Genomic DNA, 22,500 nt, shown 5'->3' on the forward strand with positions numbered 1-22,500 from the left:
ACCGCTCACGTGTAGTCCTGCCGAATCCTTACATCTTTTCAGTCTTTAATCTACAAGTTAAAGTAAGTATACCTTAGTTTAACCAGACTACTGAACTGATTAACAGCTCTCCTAGGGCTGGCCCGAGGGATTAGATTTTTATATGCGTGGCTAGGAACCAACTGGTTACTTAGCAACGGGACCTGCAGCTTATTGTGGCATCCGAACCACATTATATCGAGAAATGAATTTCTAATCAACAGAAATACAATCCTCTGATTCCACGCTGATGGCACGTGAGAGCGAACTCTGACCACCAGATCGGTAGGCGAGTACGCAACCGACTCGTCCAGCGAGGAACTACAAATTAACATCTTGACTTCCCAAACAGTCACCTCCAAATGCATTCTCAGACTTACACTTTCTGCTCGTGCATCATTCACCTCCAATTTCTTTCCACATTCCACTTCAGGAAACTTTCTATGTGCTTAGTCCATCGACCCGAAGCTGTATTCACTTCAAACCGCATCTCACCATTTGCATCTTTTCTTCAGTTTCATTTGCACATTAACCTTTCTCTCTCCATTTATTCCCCAAGAAACTTTTGTTCAGCCTCTCCCCTCTATTCATATTACTTGCCTTCTTTTCTCCGTCACTTCCTTACCGAGTACTTTCTCTACATACGTCTATACAATCTTCTCTTCTGTTAAGTCTCAAATAATCTAGTTTTGCTTTAATACACTCTCGTATGAGCTCCAGCAACTTACTTTCTTTTCTTCCTTGCTCCTAGCCTCTTATAATCGCAAACATTCCCAGCTGTTATTATCATAGAGCCATACAAGTTTCCAACCAACCCCCTCTCCACAACCCCCTCCCTCTCCACATCCTTTCAGTCCACGTTGTGTAACACTAGCCCATATTCCATCCTTTCTTTTCTTGTAAGCTCTTCTCGTTTCCTTCTCATATTTTTTTTTTGTCTCAAATATTACAGCCACGCTTTCTCCACTCCAGTTCCAACTAGATGAGAAAGCATAACTACGTCACCACCTTATCAACATGTCTTGCTATTGCTCAATCAGGACTGCAACCTTATAAAAAACTCTGTCGTCTCGAAAGTTCAACACTGCAATATGGGTTGGCATTTACTCCAAGAAACTCGGATGACATCTCAAAGCTCATTAGTAGCCGACATTCTCCCTCGTTACCTGGGACAAAATTGCATTTAATAACTTGTCTCTCTCCCGTTTTAGCAGTGTGAATGAATACCCGAAACCTACGCACGCAGCCAGCGAGCAACTATCTTCAGCCGATGAAATTCCAGCTGCGTCTGAGAATAGGCATCATCTACCGGTTCCATATAAATCGAAACAAAACGCTCCCGAACATCCAACGGACACCGCTAATTAGAGACCAATTCAGACCGAGTGAAAAGGGAGGCGAATGGATTTGTACATTTAACTACCAAATCGTAAACGTCACCGGAGCAGTGTCCAATTTCATTTAATCTTCCATTATGCGTCTTGTAGCTTCTGAATGCAGCGCGGCGGGCGGCCGGAGGTTTCCCTTTATCCAAGAACGAGGGGAATTGAAAAGATGATAAATGCCACGGTTGGGGAACCAAATTGGGCCACGCGGAATGACAGACATACAAACCGCCAAACAGAAAGGGAGACAACCAGCTCAATAACCAGCCAAAAGTGGCAGATTGGTATACAAGAGAACACAGAACAAACAGAACTGCTGGAGGGAAGCACTGACAAGTTAACACACAAACACACAGACAGACGGGCTATCTAAAACAAACAAGAAGTAAAAGGACGCTGGGACGCGCACCAGTATCAGAAAAATGAGACTGAGCTTCAAAATGGCTTGTTTTTCTGTAATTCGCCCACGAAAAAAACAAAAATTATATTTCAGCTTTTTTTTCAGATAACATGGCGAAGGGTGAGTTCAATCGCTTTTTCATTAATTAAAATGTAAAATTAGAATTTCTATCCTCAGCCTCCGATAATTAATTCTCATTTATTTTCCTTCTTTCAAATAATTAATTTCGCTGTCAGCTTTTCTTTTATTTATCGGACTTCGTTTCTGTGCCTTCTTTACTAATTTTTTCATGTGAATTTCAGTTCTAATGAATGTCTTACGCAAAATTATTTACTGTACTTTAGAGGTGAAAAAAATTAAGATATTAGCAAAACAACAAATCGGTTCGATGTGCCTTTATTACATACAGAAAAAGATGAAGCACTAATTTAACAGTAAACAAACAAATATATTAAAAATTCAATATTTTTTATAATAGGAATATGGTAAATCGCTTTTAAACAAATGACAAAAAATTGAAAAACGTTAAATCTATTTATAGAAACGGTCAATCTTTTTATAATGAAGATCAAGAGAGCCAGGAAATGAAAAGTGTATTTTAGTCGTAAAGATTTGACTGCAGGAGAAAATGCGTCCAGAAATAAAAGTGCGAAGCTGCTGAAAAAGGAAAACCTTTTTACCTCCAAAGAATACTAAGCCTGTTAAGAGATTTCGAGGACTCCAGTTGAAAAGAACAATCCTGCCGAGAAATACGAGACGGAACAATGAAAAGCAAGAAGGGAGAAACGAGAGAAAAAAAAATAATAAAGCTGGTGAGAGCTGAAAAAGTACAGTCTGCAAAAACACAGGTCTATGAAATTACCCAGCTGGAACAATGTTTGCAGAAGTAGAAACGGGGGAAATTTTAGAAACTTCCGGATAAAAGGAAAAATATGAGTTCGGACCAAAATAGCACATATAATGTTCAGTCTTCTACTCTACTATTCTTCCCTTCTTACAGGATTGTGTTCATCTGGCCAAATGAATGCGCAAACCTCATCTTAAACAAATAAAAGCAGAAATAAATCATAAAATACGAATTTCATTTTCCTTGAATCCGCGTTGTATCCAGAAAAAATAAACTAATCTGAATACTAAAGTTCACTGTACACACTTAAAGTATAAATCATGCACTACTAACTTTGCTACGTGAATGAGTTGCAACAGCAAGAGCAGCAACCATTAAGCCGAGTCAACACCGTCCTTAACAAATAAAAATCTCATTATTACAGTTCTTATTATATAACATATATACATATATATATATATATATATATATATATATATATATATATATATATATATAATATATAATATATATATATATAATATATATATATATATATATACATATATATATATATATATATATATATAGAAAATATAGAACAGACATACATAGTATATATATTACACGCACAGACATATATATATAATATATATATATATATATATATATATATATATATATATATGTGTGTGTATATATATAAACAAATATTTATATGTAACCCAATTACTTCCTACGCTCTAGTCCAAATTGCACCGAATTATTACGCGATTCAACGCAGAACTTCATGCTTAGCTTGTAATCCCAAACGCATGTCATGAAATTAGTTCATAACTCTGCTTGCGATCGACAGACACAGATTAGATTCATAATCGGAGATTCAAACGATAACTGCTAAATTATACTGGAGATATATCTAACCATGTGTGAGCAGTACACATACAAACATTACATTAACGTGTTCAGGTAATAATTTCGTTACACGCATATGTAGTAGCTTTTGAAGGGTCTGGCGCCAAAAAGGTAGCCCTTTCCGATTTTCATCAAGCTTTTCGAGATGGGGTCGCAAGCCCCAAGTCCTTGTCTTGGCTCCCAGCCGATAGTGTTTTCTAGCACTTGAGAATTTTTCTTGTTTCTTTTTTTTCGCGTTCTCGACCTTCCTCTTTAATTATGACCTCCTTGGTAAGGCCAATGCGTTTCCTCCACCCCCGACATTTACTCAGAAATGAGTTTGTATGTGTAAGATGTTAGGATGTCATGAAAAAGAGGACAAAACCTCAAATACAAGAATTGAGTTGGTAAAGTGAAATAACTAATATTCGCAGTAGTATTATATCTTCTTATGAGTGTGTGATGTGGTCCAAATAGACAGATTTCTATACGCAAGCCCTACTCTTACTCAAATATACGAGTGCTACCTTCAATAATGCTTTTGATTTTGTGTTCACTATAGTAACAACAGGCTCAACTCTGACGGCTCTTGAACAACTCATGGACGGTTTTCTTAAAATATCCAGAAACCAAAACACTACTGAGATAGACTTAAGAAAGAATCAAACCAAGTGAGTAAAAACAAATTTCTGTAAAAGCCAGGGGCCTCTGGCCTGGAGAGAGAAGAGAGGAAGAGGAGAGAGAGGGACGAGAGAGAGAGAGAGAAATAAAATAACGCCTATCATCCCAGGTCCAAAATTAAATTTTCTAGCTGTCCCCAAAACCCGCAAAATTATTCACCATCTTGGCCACAAAGGGTTGGCAGGGAGGTGGTCGATCCTACGCAACAGACTCATACATAAACATACTTTTCTTATGATTCCCTCCGGGACGAGGCTCAATATTTCTGTGTGCATGCTGGCCACGACTCACCTACGAGAGAGAGAGAGAGAGAGAGAGAGAGAGAGAGAGAGAGAGAAGGGGGGTGAGGGGGGAATCTTGTTATTATACGTACTAGTAAATGTTAGACATGTTAGACAGCTCACTTACGAGAGAGAGAGAGAGAGAGAGAGAGAGAGATTTTCGCTAATTCATCTGTGCAAGAAAGTTCCACGAAGACTCGAAGAAGAATGATAATAGAGTGGCGCTTGTGAAAAGATATATCAAAATTCTTTGAGATGTTTTGGTCACGTGAAGAATGAGACAGAAAAGACTGTACAGAAGGATGGATAACAAATGAGAAGTGTTGATAAGAGGAGTGAATAAAATTGAAAAGAATATAGAATTTAGGCCACAGGCCAAGCGCTGGGACCTATGAGGTCTTCCAGCCCTGAAACGAAAATTGACAGTAAGAACGTTTGAAAGGTGTAACTGGAGGAAAACCTCGCAGTTGCACTATGAAACTGTTGCTAAAAAGGGTGGAAAGTCAGATGGAAGAAAGAGAATATGAAAGTAGATATGCAGCTATGGGCCGAAGGGAAGTTGCAAAGACCCTTAAGTAATGCCTACAGTCACAACATTAGGTGCACTGACGGCACTATCCTTCTACCAGGGATAGAGGGGGGTGAAAAGAGACTCCAAAAATACGTCGGGTTGACACGTGTATATATATGTGTATGTGTGTGTGTGTGTTCGACCTACTGCTGATAAATTGTACGGGTGTGTTTCCCATTCAACTACTTTGGGGCGAAAATGACAGTGCCTCCATTTTTCGTCAGTTACAGCCTCCTCTGGGTCAGAATGATTTCTCTGTCGACAAACTCGGCAAATTCAATAAAACCACCAGAAAATTAAACTTCCATACTGGTAATCTATTTCGGACAAAAATGATTGCCTTCCTATCTGAACTTCGACACGACCGACTGAATTAAATGTCATAATTCAATGAATGACAGGCAGAAGTAGAGTTTGGAGTGAATGCGTTCGAGATTACTTGTGATTAAGTCAACGATTAGAGGAAAATGAAGGCGTTTGTAAAGGAATATGAAGTTAAATTAAAACAAGTCTCACAAGTATCCAAGTATATACTTGACTTGTAGTTTCATTTCGTACTCAAGAACTACTGCTAAGTTGTTCCCAAGTCGTTAACTTTTACCCAAAAGAATTAAACAATGCTTCATCTCCAGTCAGTTGGTGGCGTTAATCAGGTCTATACCTAGGTTGGACCTGGGAATGTTGGTATGGATCTGACTAACTTCTACTCACTAGAATGCAGAAGTTTTACTTTTTTTTTTTTTTTTGAACAGGAATATATAGTAAAAGTAATAATGTAAGAATAGATGTTACTTCTTAAAACATATTATGAACAGATGTTCGTAAATATTTATTCCCGTTAACTAAAAAATAAATACACGAGGTTGTCATTGCTAATTCATGAAGTGGTAAAGTCAACTTTGAGATTTAAACAATGCTCTCTATTGCCTCAGGCGACAGAGGGGAGTGGCCTCTAAATATCAAGTACTTCTACATATTTTTCTTCTATCATCTGTGGAGTCTTGGAACTGAATATTTGTTTATCAATAATTTAGCACAGTAACAAAATTCTTCTTCTAATGAGAGTTAATGTTAAAACCTCAAAAGATCCCGAATCATCTTTGAACCCAGAAGAACCTCAAAAGAAGAAACATCTTTTTCAGAAAATTTCCTTAGGGAGGTCATATCAGAAGTGTCTTGACTTAAAGTCGCCAAATGTTATAAGCTCATCCAAAAGACCTGACTATGACCGACATGAAACAACATAAGCTAGATAAGCTAGAGATGGGATCTTCATGAGGAAACAACACGAGATAATATTTTCACACTCGTGGATCATCCTTTATTGGATAAGCATAAAATAATAATAACAACAAAATAATAAAAATAAAAATAAAAGTAAAAAACAAAAGAAAAAATAAATATAAAAGTAATACAAAAATAAAAATAAAAAACGAGGTATTTATCGCTGTATTCTGTAAATATTACTCAATTAAGATCCGCTTCAGCAAGGCGTTAAAAACAGCAGCGCCTCGACCATGATAAAATGGCTTTCCTTAACACTATCATTTCCCGTCACTTACTAATGGATAGACAGTTCCGTGAAGAAATGTCTAATTTTTGAAACGTTGTATAATAACAAAAGGAAACACGTACTGAAACTTGGTGTGACGAACGCACATATGAAGAATAGAAGGCAACATTATTTGGAATCTACAGTCACAGACATTACACACACGGTCTGAAACGCCCTACAATCTGTAAATAATTTCTATTCATAAGCGCCCTGTAAATACTTTCTATAGTTTCCTGATCACTACTTAAGAGCACTGCTCTCATGAGTCTCTTGACTTCATGCCATCTTCAAACGCCTAGATTCACACTCTTACAAATACTGTAGGGCATTTTGAACACAAGGGTACCAATTGGAAGAATCATTCATTTCAATCATCTGCATCGCTCCTCCCTTCTCAGCATTTTCCCAACTTTTTAGTTGTTTGTTTGTATGGTGCTTTTCCGTTGCATGGAACCAGTGGTTATTCAGCAACGGGACCAACGGTTTCACGTGACTTCCGAACCACGTCGAGAGTGAACTTCTATCACCAGAAATACACATCTCTCACTCCTCATTGGAATGGCCGAGAATCGAACCAGCAACCACCGAGGTGGGACGCCAACACCATAACAACCACGCCGCTGAGGGGCTAACTTTTTATTTTTCCCCAATCTAAGTAGAATATAACCACCTGAAGCCTCTGTTAACATATGCGAGTATATCATTGATTCATTCTGTTTTTGTTTCTTCCATTTGTGAAGAAGGATTTTGAAGTGATTGAGTCATCTCGATACTCAATGACTATTGATTCTAGGCCACACTTTGTTCCCTCGCCAGCCGAACCAAATCCCTGTACGGAATTCTGTCTTCTCGCGTCATCTGAAATCTAATCAACAAGCTACACGCTGATCTTGAGTAGCCTTTGGGCGTCTCGATTCCTGAATGATAAAGGGAGTTTGAAGCTCTTTTGCATTTCAATTGCAGTTTCATTAGAATGATGTATTTTGATTTCTCAGAGGCATCTAAGAAACAAAGGAACACAGCAACTTTAATTTTGTCAAGTTATATTGTAAATATATGGTTGTTCAAAGACAAGAATGAGACTGAACGTTTGATTATAAATAGAATCAAATCTTCCATTATAAAAAGAACAACCCAAAGAGATATCAAAGCCATTTTGAAAGACAAATTATTAAAGCATTTCACAAAGGTTTTTGTAACATTGAAAGCAATGTATATCTTAGTTCAACCAGCCACTGATCTAATTAACATCTCTCCTGGGGCTGGCCCGAAGGATTAGATATCTTTTACGTGGCTAGGAACCAACTGATTACCTAGCAACGGGACCTACAGCTTATTGTGGGATCCTAATCACATTATATCGAGAAATGAATTTCTAGTCACCAGAAATAAATTCCTCTGATTCCACGTCGGCAGAGCAGGGAATCGAACTCGCGACTACCGAACTGGTATTCAAGATGAAAATGTATGTTATTCTAGATTTGTTGTAATCTTTTGTAAATACATTACTGAATAAAAACTTGAAAAAAAAAAATGATGAGAGCAAGAAAGCGTCCTCGCAACCCGCCCAGTTCAGCGGAGCAGAACAGAGCGAAGCGCACCTCATAAATAGAGACCAGAAATCAGCCAATAATTCTCATAGCGGCTGGCCAATCAATAACAACGAGGAGGAGACTTCATTTTCATAACGGAAATGTCTCCAGCTCCCTTATTCATAAAACATCTCTCGGTTATCTGTCGCATCCCCAACGTCTGTAACCGCCCCCACCCCCATCCCCCCAACAAACCCCACTTCATCCCAAGCCGCAACCCCTAACTTAATTCCGAAAGGAAAGGCCGGATACCCAGACTCAATGAATTTCATTTCCATCCCTTAACTTTTAAAACTAGTGGGTCTTTCTCTTTCTCCGTCTTATTCTTATTCTTCTTCTTCTTCTTCTTCCATTTTTCGAGAAACGATTTCATGGGCAAAGTAGATTGGGTGATAGGTTGGCGTTAATGCCATCTGAAAATCTATAATTATATTTATACACATATATAAATACATTTGTATTAATATAAATTATGTGAACGTGTGTATTTGTCATGTAGGTATAAATATTTTAATACTAAAGCAGACCAAAGGAAAATTTTAAACACAAAACATACCAGTACATTTACATACCATTATATATATGAGCGTCATTATTCATGCCCAAATATATTCATAAGTCTACCCTTTTATAAATGTGTATATGTATATAGTAGGTCTTCTTCGACGAGTAACCTCGTGTCCAAATGATCACCGGGGAGATCTGTTTCTCTCTTGAGCCCGTCTTTTGTTAGAAGCGTATCTGACATAGAAATATGCAAAAAAAAAAAAAAACCATAAGGCATCAGTTATGAAGACACATTCACTGGTTTAGAGGAAGAAGCCGAAACATAAAGTAGATTCACCTGACCCATGCGAAGCAACTAAATATCCACCCAGGTGACGCATAGAATAAAGCCCCACTCTGTTGAGCCATAGTAATCATTCAGTTCCAGCTGAATCATAAAAAATTCCACTCACCTGAGCTATAGGAAGAAGTTCTCTTAGACGGGCCAGAAAAAGGAGTTCATTTACCTAACCAAACGAAGAATCTACTACGCTGATTCATAGAAAGAAATTCATTCACCTAAGCCATAAGAGGTCCAATCAGCTGATCAACTCAAAGATGTTCACTTCACTCGGATGAGCCACAGAAATAAGACCAATCAGTTTAGCCATAGAAAAAAATCCACCCAGGGGAGCCAAAGAACAGTTGCCTCAGAGGCACAGAAATAGAAGTGTACCCAATTTATTTTCAGTGTGTGTGTGCGTGTGTGTGTGTGTGTGTGTGAGGAACTCTTCTAAAATGCTAAGAAAACCTTTCCCTCCAATAGCCAGGAAATATCTTCTGTATCCCCAAACGAAAAAGCCCCTATAGAATTATTTTTAAAAATCGATAACGTATCTTAATAATGAAATTGGTGTTTTGAAAAATTTCCAGTGTAATACTGAGAGAGAGAGAGAGAGAGAGAGAGAGAGAGAGAGCAGAGAGGAGAAGAGAGAGAGAGAGAGAGAGAGAGAGAGGGTTAACACAACGCCATCTTGAATTCAAGATGGCGTTGGTTAACGTCAGTAAACTGATAAAAAAATCAACAGAGATACCAAATAGCCTGAATTCAGTACTGTATGACAATACAAAGTAAATTGGGGTATTATTAGAGTTGACCACGACACGTTGACGGTACTGAAGATGCAACTACAGTATACCATTGTTTGTTTGTATGGTGTTTTTACTTTGCATGGCACCAGTGGTTATTCAGCAACGGGACCAACGGCTTTACGTGACTTCCGAACCAGTCGAGAGTGAATTTCTATCACCAGATTACCATTAAGCAAACTACAGCCTTCAAAACTAACAATTCAATATCCTAATACAAAACTCTGGGATCCTAACTAAGAAAAAAAAAAAGTTACAGCATCCCAACCGAAATCATACCAAAATAAATGGTAAAATATTAAAGGCTATAAACACGTACAAGAACCGAAGCCAAGGAAGGCTAATTGAAAACTTGAAGTTAATCATGTAATCTGGCGATATTTCAATTAAGATGACTTTTATTATGGCTTTAGCTGGCGAGTAAAAAACTAATCACATTAATCGCCAGTCACCAAAGAGTTGATTAACGGATTAAGCAATGATTTTTCTCTCTCTCTCTCTCTCTCTCTCTCTCTCTCTCTCTCTCTCTCTCTCTCTCTCCCTTACGGTCACACAAGAATGCTTTTATGTCCAACAGTTAGTATGTAAATAAGTATATAGGTGAGTGAGTGTGTGTATCTATATATAGATATAGATAAGATAGATAGTTATATGATAAACTCACACTCACGCGTAGACAGATGTGCATTCACTTTTCGCGTATTTCAAGAATATGCGTAGCCACATCATTAAAATGGACTTAATCAACTGATACGCATTTAATGTTGATCGTTTGCATATAAGTAACATATTTTACAAGACAAATCTAAAAAGTCATATCACAAATAACATCTATACTTAAGAGATGCCTTTTTGCAAAACGCCACATATTATTATATCTGCCATTTGCCAAGAAAAGAAGGCAAAAAAAATCGAAAACAAAGCGACACACAGGTGGCGAGAGAGAGAGAGAGAGAGAGAGAGAGAGAGAGAGAGAGAGAGAGAGAGAGAAACCTATCTCTCTATGATCTGTGTGCCTCGCGTATGGATAACATACACAGATGAGTCCTTTGGTTAACATCGACATCGCCTCGTGACTTCAAAAGAATTACTCCCAGATCGGGGAAATAAATTGGATTTTTTCTTCCATACGGCGAACTTCAGAGGATCGCTGATTTTTTCCTTCTCTCCTCTTCCTTTCATGCGTGATCTGGATTTGTGTGAAGCTCTTTTTCTCAATTCATCTGCCGCGATGTTCGTCTCTATCTCTCTCTCTCTCTCAGGGGATGTGTATATATACGTATATATATACTTAAATACAAGGTCACAGAGTTAGCAAGACGAGTTTGTTGATATTATAGGGTAGGAACTTGAAGAAAAATTATAGTGTTGGGATGATATCTCAATAAGTGAATAAATAAGACATTTCATAGTCAGAGTCACAGCTGAGAAAATATAGTGAAATGTGTACCCAGACCTTATGGTGAAAATAAGTTATTCTACACAGCCAAAGAGGGCGTGGAACGTGAAAGATGCAAAGGGAGATTTCCTGCCTGAGGTAAACGAAGTCCTGTATCGATGCAGCGAGCATTTTGCTGATCTGTTGAATGTGCAGAAAAGGAAAGATGTAGATCTAAATTATGCCAAATTGCAAAGGGTTACTGTAACCTTGAAAATTTTAATGGTTTTTGTTTGTTTGTATGGTGTTTTTACGTTGCGTGAAACCAGTGGTTATTCAGCAACGGGACCAACGGCTTTACGTGGCTTCTGAACCACGTAGAGAGTGAACTTTTATCACCAGAAATACACATCTCTCACTCCTCAATGGAATGGCCGAGAATCGAACCAGCGACCACCGAGGTGGAACACCAACACCATACCAACCACGCCACTGAGGCGCTCAAAATGTTAATGGTGGTGACAATTGATCATAACGAAAATTAAGAGGCTGAAGCCCGAAAAAAAAGAGGAATTAACTGGATTTTATATCAGATGCTGTGGTTCGATAATGAAAACAAGACAAGAATCTCACTAGTGTGCGTAAGGTAAATCTGGATTTGTGAAAGGTTCCGAAAGAATGTGTCAGAGAAATATTTGATTTCTTTCCATACAGATAAAGGTGATAAAAGTAACTTAGAATGATAAGGGCCCAACTTTACTTATTATGCTGAGAAGGGCTTTTGGTAGGAAGAGCAATGTGGATTTAGGCAAGGAAAAGGATGTACCGGTCAAGAGTGTCTCTGTGAAGCGGTTGTGAAATGGCCAGTCCACACTAGCGGGGATAATCGTTGGGCACTTCCAGCTGTTTATATTTTCTCTCGCTTCTGGAGCAGTGTTACCAGATAATTGCATCGTTCTGGCTCCATACTCGGTCGGCCAGCATAATGGAACGGGTTATGTGAACAGTGTTTGCCCGTCGGACAGTGCCTGCTAGTGTGGACAAGATCACAGAGATTAAAGAGTAGAAAATAAAGCTATATGCGCTGTTTATCAACCTAGGTAAAGCGTGTGACATAGCTAATAGAGATGCAATGTAGAAAGTGGAGGGCTCTTAGGATGTAGTTGCAAACGGGAATTTGTTGAGCAATTGAAATTTTCTAGGACGAAAACAAGGAACTTGTTAGAATTTTTAAGTGCAACAAGAAAAGGCCATGTCGTGAGTCCACGGGCGTTTAATGCCATTGTGAATGGTGTAATGCTAAAGGTCAGAAATTGGACACGGGAAACAGATAATTTACGACACTATGAAGGAAGTGCGAAGTTACTGATGCTTACAGTTTGATAATACAATGTCAAATTGGGATAGAGGAAAAAAACTGCTGAGTTAATTGCCAGTTTGAAAGTATTTATGAGAAGAGAATGCTGAGATTGAATGTGAGAAAGAAACCATGGACCGAATCACACAAGGTAATGTGCATGACGAAAAAATGGCTGCAGTTAATTGGTATAGAAATTTTGGGAATACATGTAACACATGATCGTATGAAGTCAAGAGTCAAAACAGCTGAAGTGAAAAGGTAGAGGTCTACGTATGTAAAGGGCCGAAAGAGAAGAACGGCGTCAATGGAAGTCAAAGTTGGCAAGTTTGAAGGTCTTGTCCAGCCAGCTCTAACAGAAATGAAGTGTGAACGCTGAATGCAAACAAGAAAAAAGGTTGATTCAGATGAAATATTTGCATATTTGTGAAATAAGAATATTGCAAAGGTAAGAAATGTGGTGATACGAAAAAAAAGTAAGAAGTACAAAGATGGTTTGAAGGGGTATGGATAGAATACAGACAACAGACTAATGACAAAAATGTTTAAATTTCCTATCACGAAAATAGCGTGGTGTTTTAATGCTAAGAGTATCTATATATCTATATATCGGTCTACCTAATCCATCCTCTCTCTCTCTCTCTCTCGTCTCTCTCTCTCTCTCTCTCCACTATATATATTATATATATATATATATATATATATATATATATATATATATATATATAAATATAATGACACCACCATATTTCTTTTCATAAAGTTGGGTCCAGATGTTGGCCTTCCGGCTCTCAACACGTCTTGTAAGATGATGTTGTTAGTTCCATATCTTTAAACCTGGCTGTTACCACCACACTTGTCAAATTGACAAGAACCTGATTCATTGCTCAAGACAAAGAAGCGCAACCAAACGCCCATCTTCGCAAGGAATCGAAACTGGACCCTTCCCTACCTTTGGTATGCAAGAGTGATAGCAATCATACCACATAATTAATATGGGTGTGTTTCTTTTTTTAAACTTAATATGTGTGTGTTTCTTTTTTTAAACTTAATATGTGTTTCTTTTTTTTAAGCATAAAGACATGTACTATCAATCTTTTGAAATTAGCTGGTTACAACCACACACACACACAGAATTAGGAACAATTATCAGAAATTACATAAACAGAGGCTGAAATTCAAGACTCTCTTCAAAATAATATCTACGCTATAAAGCTGTTGAAAGTTTCATTTATTCCCCCAATTCAGATTTAGCAACAAGACATATCTTTTGTTGGAGTCACCCTTGGACACCAATCACTGGAGGTTCACATCGCTTCTTTTCAGAATCATAGTATCGTCTAGGCTACAGATAACATAAATCATAACAGCGAGAGAGAGGTAGAGGCAGATAAGAGAAAGAGATCATGGAGCAGAGAACAAATCTATATCGCAAAAACAAGCATACTGAAGAAACATTTCATGAGAGACAAGCCTGATTATTAATGCTTAGTATGCCTCCTGGAGAGAGAGAGAGAGAGAGAGAGAGAGAGAGAGTAAGGGGTGGGGAGACTGCGACATGGCTAATAATGGGTCCTTTGGACAACCCTTATGTTGAGACTACCAAACAGTTCGAATGGGTAAGGGAGAGAAAGAGAGAGAGAGAGAGACCAGTATCTCGTGCCCGTTGTCAACTCAGCCGGGCGTCGCATGCAAAGAACAATCGCCCATTGGTGTGAGAAGAATAAGAGTGATTTTCTCCGCCCCAAAGCGTGAGCTGATAAGCCTCGGTTTGCTTAGCTGCGATAAGAATGTTTACCCATCCACGGGTGTCAATATTGGCACGAGGGAGATGTTTCTGGTCGAAGGGATGGGGGCACGGAGGGAATTTTGCTTTGCCCAAGTACGAAAAAAAAAAAAAAGGAACGAAGGTGATGCATACGAAAAAAAGAGGGAACTTAAAAATTGGGGTTTTCGCTCATCGACAAAGTTCTGTTACTTTAAAACTAGTCTTACTAAGCGTGAAGTTTGATTTGGAAAGTTCATTCTTTAAACATCATTCCGTTAATTTACAACCTTTATGTACAGCCTAAAAGAAAAACTATTACGGCAAATCAAACTTTCTTTTGAAACCTAGTTACAAAGTAGAACAAGTTAAGAAAAGTTGAGAATCTAATCAAAAAGGTGCTGGAAACCACCGACAAAGGCTTCCCCGCATACTCTTCTATACCAGTGTTGCCATGACAACGAACACACCCACATGAGAGATCAAAGACCATTCACTCGCCGCCGTTAATTAATTAACATCTTTATGATATAGTGGAAGAGACAAAACAAAAGAGCCTGGTTTAGAATATCTTCCTAAAATAAAACCACTGAAAGTATCGCGTTGTGCCGTTGGCTAGTTATAGAAAAAGAAAAAAAAATGAAGAAAAACTTGACCTGCCTTAAAATCGCCCTCTATTGGCAACGGTGACTGGTGATGACAGTGAGAGGGCGCCGACTAATTAATTTTCCCAAAGGAGGTCATTATACGCATGTAGTTATCCTCCACTTTAGAAGTTTATTTCCGCCCACCACCGCAAGCCTCACCAATCCCCCTCCCTGAAGTCCTTTGTTTCCCCAGAGTTGTATTTCAAGACCGACGAAACGCTGCACAATCGTCGTATCTGTCATGTCATTTATTTACCAAGTGCCAACAACGGCATATAATCCTCGATCCCCAAGCGACTGTGGGGAACACTTGATTGATAGATAGATAGATAGATAGATAGATAGATAGATAGATAGATAATGATATGTGCATATGGTTACCATATATTATATATATATATATATATATATATATATATATATTATTACACATAATATATATATATATACATATATATATACATATATATACATATATATATATATATATATATATAATATATATATGTATATAAATATATATGTTTCCTTGGTCTATTTAACTTTTACTTTTCTTTTGGCAATTCCTTTTTTTTTTTGCGTTTTATAAAGAAATAACCTGAACAATCAGCAGCGGTGAACTACTTACAGCATTCATTCATCCAGGAGGGTCGCTATTGTAAACCCACAGCCTAGACCTGACTTACTTTGAACTTCCAATGAAGTGTGCATTATCAAAAGAAGCTTTGTTATTTTACTTTAAACCATTATTGCATTTATGACTTTAAAATATAATTTTCCTGTTTTAATGGGTGTACTGAATGTTCCTGAACATCGTTTCCTTAGCAACTGATTATTTTAGGAGTTAATGGACCTTAACTTCACAACCTACAATTCGGGGGACAGCACTGGAAAAGCACTGCTTTTGGTTGGAAAATCACGGCTTTTGGTACGAGGACAACCCCGAGTGAAATACATGTATACCATAATCGTATTGGTAGTTCTCTTTCAGATTAGATAAAGTTTATGGAATGTTTTCAAACTAATATCATGCACTAGGGTAAGGACCTGGTACCCTAGGTTAGGTTAGGTTAGGTTAGGTCATTTAGGGTAAAATACCATAGAGCGACCACCTTCCCGAAAATCGGAAATTATGGCCTTGATTTGTGACTTGGGAGAAAAAACTTACTTTGAGACTGAAATAGAGGTCTGGAGGTGTTGCTTCGACGGACGAAGGCTCTTGACTAATGTCTATCCTGGGTTACACGACGTATTAAAGTACTTCTTCGGGAAAGTGGTCGAGCTGCGGTAAAGGCCGGCCATTTTACCCTAATAAAGAAATGAACGTCAGAAACGTTTATAGCACACATTAAAGCATAGGAAAATCATATTAACAGGCCCAAAATACGGGAACGATTATATGGAAGGCTAGGCCACATTAACCTGTAGATGTCATCAAATGCATCAAAGACTACCCAACTATACGCTATGAGAACTTTGGCTACATAGGTATGTCCTGTTCAAGTTCATATGAAACTATACATTTGTCAACACAAATCTTGCCATTATGATAACGGTATTTATGAAAGCAATGGGTTAGGCCTAAACATGGAAACTGCTCTTACCAAGTAATGCAACTGGAAGCACTGGGAACTCCTAGCCAGGGGCTTCTCATTTTCAGATGGGATCAGGCTGTCTTTACTTTCTACGGCTTTGTTCAGGTAGCATCCATATTGTTCAAACTGAGATAGTTTAGGGTCCTTCGTTCAAATTCAATTTGCTTTCCCTTCCATTATTGACATTGAGATGTGTTCATGACCAGAGACTTATTCAGAATTTCAAATGTTCCTTTTCACTTTCCTAAAGTCAATAAAACTAAGATCATGGTCAGATTGACGTCACAAGAGCTTCCATCACTTACATAGTAAAAGAAACGAGTTCCAGTTCATTTATAATTGGTCTAAAAATCTAATTTATTCAACAGACGTTCAGGTTTTATTTAGACAACAATGCAGTAAAATAATAAATAAAAGTTGTTTTTTTATTATTTTGCTATCGACATGCGTAAACAAAGACTATAAGTTGTTATTTGACAACGAGGCGCCGAGTCCTCCAATTGCAGACACACTGGATTAACACAAATGGTTAGAGCGAGCCAAGTAGAGATTTTTAGATATCATAGATTAGAAAGTATAAGTACATCAAATAATCAGAAGATGATAATATACGTGAACTACGCATGGAAGAAAAGAAAGTAGAATTAAACTACGTGCAGAAATAAAATTTAACAAATCTAGGAAGGTGGAAGAGGGAGAACATTGATGATAATAGGTAAATTTACTTGTTATTTACTACTTTGTGGGATTCTTGGGAACCATTGAAAATACAGGAAATTTACTGGATTTAATGAAAACTAACTTAATAGAAAAAATTTAAACAATAAGGAAGTGTTGGGAGGAGGGACTTAAAGAGTGCCATAGACCTATAGTCTTGGTACATGGGGTAGAAGATACATAAATAAAATAAACCGTAGACATGCATATCATAATTTGGTGCTCATAGGGATAAGTATAGTAAAAGAAAGGAAACAGGAAAAAAGTGGTCTTGGAAGTGCGATTTAAAACACTGGAAAAGTTCAAAAGAATGCAAAGGCAACAGTAAATGTTAGAAAGGATTAAATGACAAAGGAGGAACAATGTGACTATGTAGAAAGAGCAGCAAAATCTAAGTTGCAAGTGAAATATGAAAGAGCAAACACAAGTGTTAAAACAAGATGGATAAATGATAAAATAAGGGAAGAATTAAATAACTGGAAAAGGCTCAACAGACATTGCGTGGAATTGATTAGGTGACTCTCATCCTCACCTGTGAGTCATGAGCTGCTAAGTTATCCGTCGTAATTTCACGCTCTCTAGTTTAATCAATTTATCTCCATTATTCCACTTTTTTGTCTCTGGGTTTTTAACAGTTAGTTGACCATTCCCTTGGTCCACTGTATAGTTTTTAATATTCATATAGTAAGTAGGTTGAATTCTCCGTGTAGTGCATGATAATCTTCGTTTCATTTTTTCACTCTCATGCCCATTGAAGATTTACTAGTTAGCTAATGGTTTTTCGTAATAATAACCCTACTGAATTAAATGCAATGTGTAATCGTATACAGTATTTATATGAGTATAATTTTCAACCGGGGGGGGGGGGCAATCATTTTTATTTAGCAAATTTCTTTTCATTATTTTAGGATCTTGGAAATTCTGCAAGATTTTAGTAATTTATTTTAAGCTTTGTATATCATTCAGTAAATGCATTCAAAATGGAACTGACATTACACCATAAAAATAGTAACAATTTCAAGGGGGTATGTGACTGACTGGTAATGACAACAATATATGCGTTCAACTGAGGGCCGGGAAACATCAGCCTAGGAGTACCCAGGTTGAGACAACGCTCTATTAGTATTCCCGGCGGCTGCCAGCCATTATTATCGTTGTTATAGACTAAGATAGCCTTATGCCAGCACGGGCTCTTGCTCTTAAAGCTGTTCGCATGGGGCCATTCTCTCCCCTCTGGACTGTTAATAAGGACTGTTAATAAAGCACCAGGTGTGTCTTGGTCCTGTTAATTCCAATGCGCAGATCCCAACTCTCGTACATCGTCATTTTTGACGGTTACAATAGTGAGACTAATGGAAATTTTCACTGGCATACTCACCTTTCTTTACTACATGTATTTCGTGAAAATTATTAATCTCATAAACTTAATATGCACAGTGATAGGCAAATATGCATTGTTACTCTTCAACTATCATTTATTTAGCTTTTTGGGCATCAGACACTTCTTACACAATAATTTCGTCTGAATTTTTTCAAAAACATCTTTAAAACCGTTCTTGGGCGTTGAATCTAGAGATCAGACGGAAGGTTCTAACTGTTTTGCCCAAGGAATCGATAAAATATTCCGAATTAACGCCAGAATACGGGGTCTTTGTCTCACATTGAGTTTTCTTAACACATTACTTCCCTTTGATTGGACGTGTTTCAGAGCCCATGTTAATCAGTATGATTTATGAATTCGCCTCATAAAATCACCCATAAGGTGAAGAACGTTGTCATAATTAAATGAATTTCCCCTCAACAGTACGTTGACATGAAACAAAAGCTTCATTGACATTTTATTTTAAGAATCTAATACACGTCAGTGAGAACCTACGAAACACACTTCTGTTGAATAAAAGTTTTCGAAACAGGATACAGATGTTACAGGATACAGAGGTTCTAACTACTTCGTAACACGCAGTGCAATAATGATTCGAAAATCTTACGTATTGAGACTATATCCGTTTCAGTGCAAATGTACTTTTTTTTTTCACCAGGATTTGGGGGGGAACAAGAAAAATTAAGATAAAGGTAACAAGGAAAGGGATATGAGATAGGGGAAAAAAGGAAATGAAGGGAGAACCAAAGAAGAAGAAGAAATAGACAGACAAAAGAAATTGGAGAAAGAAGGAAAATTCATTGCAGGGCCTAGTTCTAACAATTGGCAATTTCCGGAAAACAAAATTTACAGATAATCGTATCTTGCAGAAGAAGATGTGATCAAGAATACTTAGACAATGGACATTAAATAGCAGAGAGAGAGAGAGAGAGAGAGAGAGAGAGAGAGAGAGAATGTGGGGAAGGGGTTGAGGAGTCAAGCACATGTAAGAATAGAGAAGTAATCCGCATCGAAAAAACGAATAAACTGTTTCCTGATGTTCTCATGACTGCAAATAACATCTATTCTTATATAACGCCATTTAGCATAATGGGATATGAGTGAATAATGAAGAAACGCCTCAAAATGATTATATCATCCTTTTCACAACGAGAAGTCTAGACGCAATTTCAGAGTTAATGGTGACAGAGACCCAGCCAGTCAATGTCCCGGCCACTAGCTGAGCTTTTTATAGCGCTATTAAGAGTTTGCATAAGAGGCGGAGGAGAGAAAGTCTGAGCGGGTGTCGACGATTGCCAGTGTCAAATTTTGCATCATCGTTTTTTCCCGCTCAGTGTATTTGCTCCCTTTTTGTAATCGCATCTTTCCTAGATAGTGACTCCCAAGGGTTTTCGAAGGTCGCTGTCTAAGACTAATATTTCTTGGGGTCATTATCTGTATGATATTTATAATCCGACGACTGGACGAAAAAGTTGGTGACATTTTCTGAAAATACATAAAGAGTAGTTGAGAAAATCAGTTTCAATGTATGTAACATGTAACTAGCAGAGACTAAAAGATTAAAAGTTGGAAATTATTGTATGTTACGAAGTGTCTACTTAAAAAGGGGCAGTCAGAAATTAAGGCACAATTTACATTCATTAAATACAAGTCTCTATACACAGGGCGAAAATCTCTAAGTAACACTGTATTGTAAAAATAGATTCCGAGCGTTAGATATTTACATTCACTCTTTGATAACTCCTTTCAGAGAGAGAGAGAGAGAGAGAGAGAGAGAGAGAGAGAGAGAGAGAGGAGACTGCAAGTTGTATGATCAAAAGAAAATGAATATGCCATAAAGAATCTATTTTTAAGCCATAGAAAAATTCACTACTAATGACAAAATTAGAACAGATGAAATGAATTATGAAGCCATTTGAAGGAGAGAGAGAGAGAGAGAGAGAGAGAGAGAGAGAGAGAGAGAGAGAGAGAGAGAATTTCCTAAACAAAACAAGAAACAATAAAGAATAATTCAGAAATATAGTTATATGACACCTCGTCAACGGGGTCTATCGAAACAAAAATGCCCATTTTCTCAGGCCATCGCTGTGCACGAAGGTTAAACGTCGTAAAAGGAGATCCGAGGCGCCAATTGTTTAGCAGAAGCAGCAGCAGTAGAGGTCCCCCGACTCCCCGCACTCCCGGCATCTGTCCTGAAGGCAGCAAGGCACCAACAACCCCAGGGAAGCGACGAAGGCGCAGAAGGTGATGACCGTGCAGGAGGGCTCCATCATGCCTTTCTGCGTTCAAAATATAAAGGGAAACAAAATTTTTCTTTTTTATTTGATTTACATAGATTTTTGGCACTGTGCCAAACACTGGGGCAACAAAGGCCATTCAGGTCTGAAACGGATATTGACAGTAAAAGGTTTGAAAGGTGTTACAGGAGGAAAACCTCAAAGCAGTTGCACTATGAAACAATTGTTAGGAGAGGGTGGACAGTAAGATGGAAGAAAGAAAATCTGAACGAAGGGAAAGTAAAATGAATGAAAGTAGTTGCAGCTAGGGGCCGAAGAGACGCTGCAAAGAACTTTGAGTAATGCCTACATTGCACCGATTGAGGTGCACTGACGGCACTACCCTCCTACGGGGAAGGGAAACAAGATAGAAGATTTAATTGGTTGTTCTTACTACTCTGGAATGATAGGCAGTCTTATTTGAAATGGATGGATCATTGTTGATTTTTTCATCTGGAGATTCAATCGCCTGCGTAACAGTAATTTATTTGAACTGTGGTAGATTGCTGTATAACATGGGCGCCCGCACATAGGGGCAAGGGACCCACTTGCCCCCTCCTGAAATCCTGGGAAAAACATATATATATATATATATATATATATATATATATATATATATATATATATATGTATATATATATATTAAATTTAACTACATCCCTTTGTTTTCCTTCCCTTCTGCAGTATATTCTTATCATAGCGTATAATATTTGTATGCAGTACATAACTGCGTTATTCTTTCAAGAAATGTTTGAATTCAGTTGAAAAGTATATGGAACTACTGAAACAGAGAGTCAGCGTAACTTTCTGTATTTTTTCCTTTATCGCATCTTGCTTCACTTTAATAATTGGCATCGCAATTCTACTGTATATGATACCGGAAACTATCCATGTATGTTTTAAGATTTGCCCCCACTTGGAAAATATTCTGCCGGCGCCCATGCTGAATATAATGGACTAATTCTAATCTTTCATAAACAACGAAAAAAAGAAAGGGAACTGCTGAACTCTCAAAGCTAAGTCCTGTGGTCAAACAAACATTTGTAACAGCTGGCAGAGTCAGGGAAAATGAATTCATATTTAACTCGCGAAGAGAAACCTTTTGGTTAATCTATTCGTACGGGTAAACTGTATCTCCCGACAGGCATTTATTGATGGCGTGTGAAGATTTTTCCGTACCACGGAGCTAAGATGGCAATACTGTATATCTGGCATCCTGGATGCCGTGAAAACTGGGAAGTATTTAGTGATTTTTGTATCCAGACACCTTGGGCGGATTTTGTAATATATTAGTCTTGGAAATGAACTCTAATGCCTTTATTTTCTCAGTAATGAATATCCTCTTTAAACTCGATGAACCTGCAACAAGATATTTTATGCCCTGTTGACAAAGGTGTTTTTTATACTCAAGATTTTATAAGGAGGTGGAGAAAAATTGAGTGAAGAACCAGTCCCTTGCACGTGGCCACTTTGTAAATATATATGGAAAATATGTTGCTCTCTTACAATGGTGGTGGTCTCTAGGAAGCTGAGAATACAGTAACAT

General features: G+C 37.7%; 1 long non-coding RNA gene across 1 annotated transcript in view; it reads right to left on the bottom strand.

The window, feature by feature from the left end:
- LOC135203832 (uncharacterized) overlaps window positions 1–16,838 on the bottom strand; it is a 143,336-nt gene extending 126,498 nt beyond the window's left edge. Inside the window, exons 1-2 of the long non-coding RNA XR_010312036.1 lie at window positions 16,590–16,838; window positions 16,154–16,293 (exon numbers count right to left, since the gene is read on the bottom strand). This is a non-coding gene — a long non-coding RNA (uncharacterized LOC135203832). The remainder of the gene's footprint in view (window positions 1–16,153; window positions 16,294–16,589) is intronic.
- Window positions 16,839–22,500: the final 5,662 nt, after the last annotated feature.

This window comes from Macrobrachium nipponense, chromosome 44, assembly GCF_015104395.2.
Source record: "Macrobrachium nipponense isolate FS-2020 chromosome 44, ASM1510439v2, whole genome shotgun sequence".
NCBI classification, from domain to species: Eukaryota; Metazoa; Arthropoda; class Malacostraca; order Decapoda; family Palaemonidae; genus Macrobrachium; species Macrobrachium nipponense.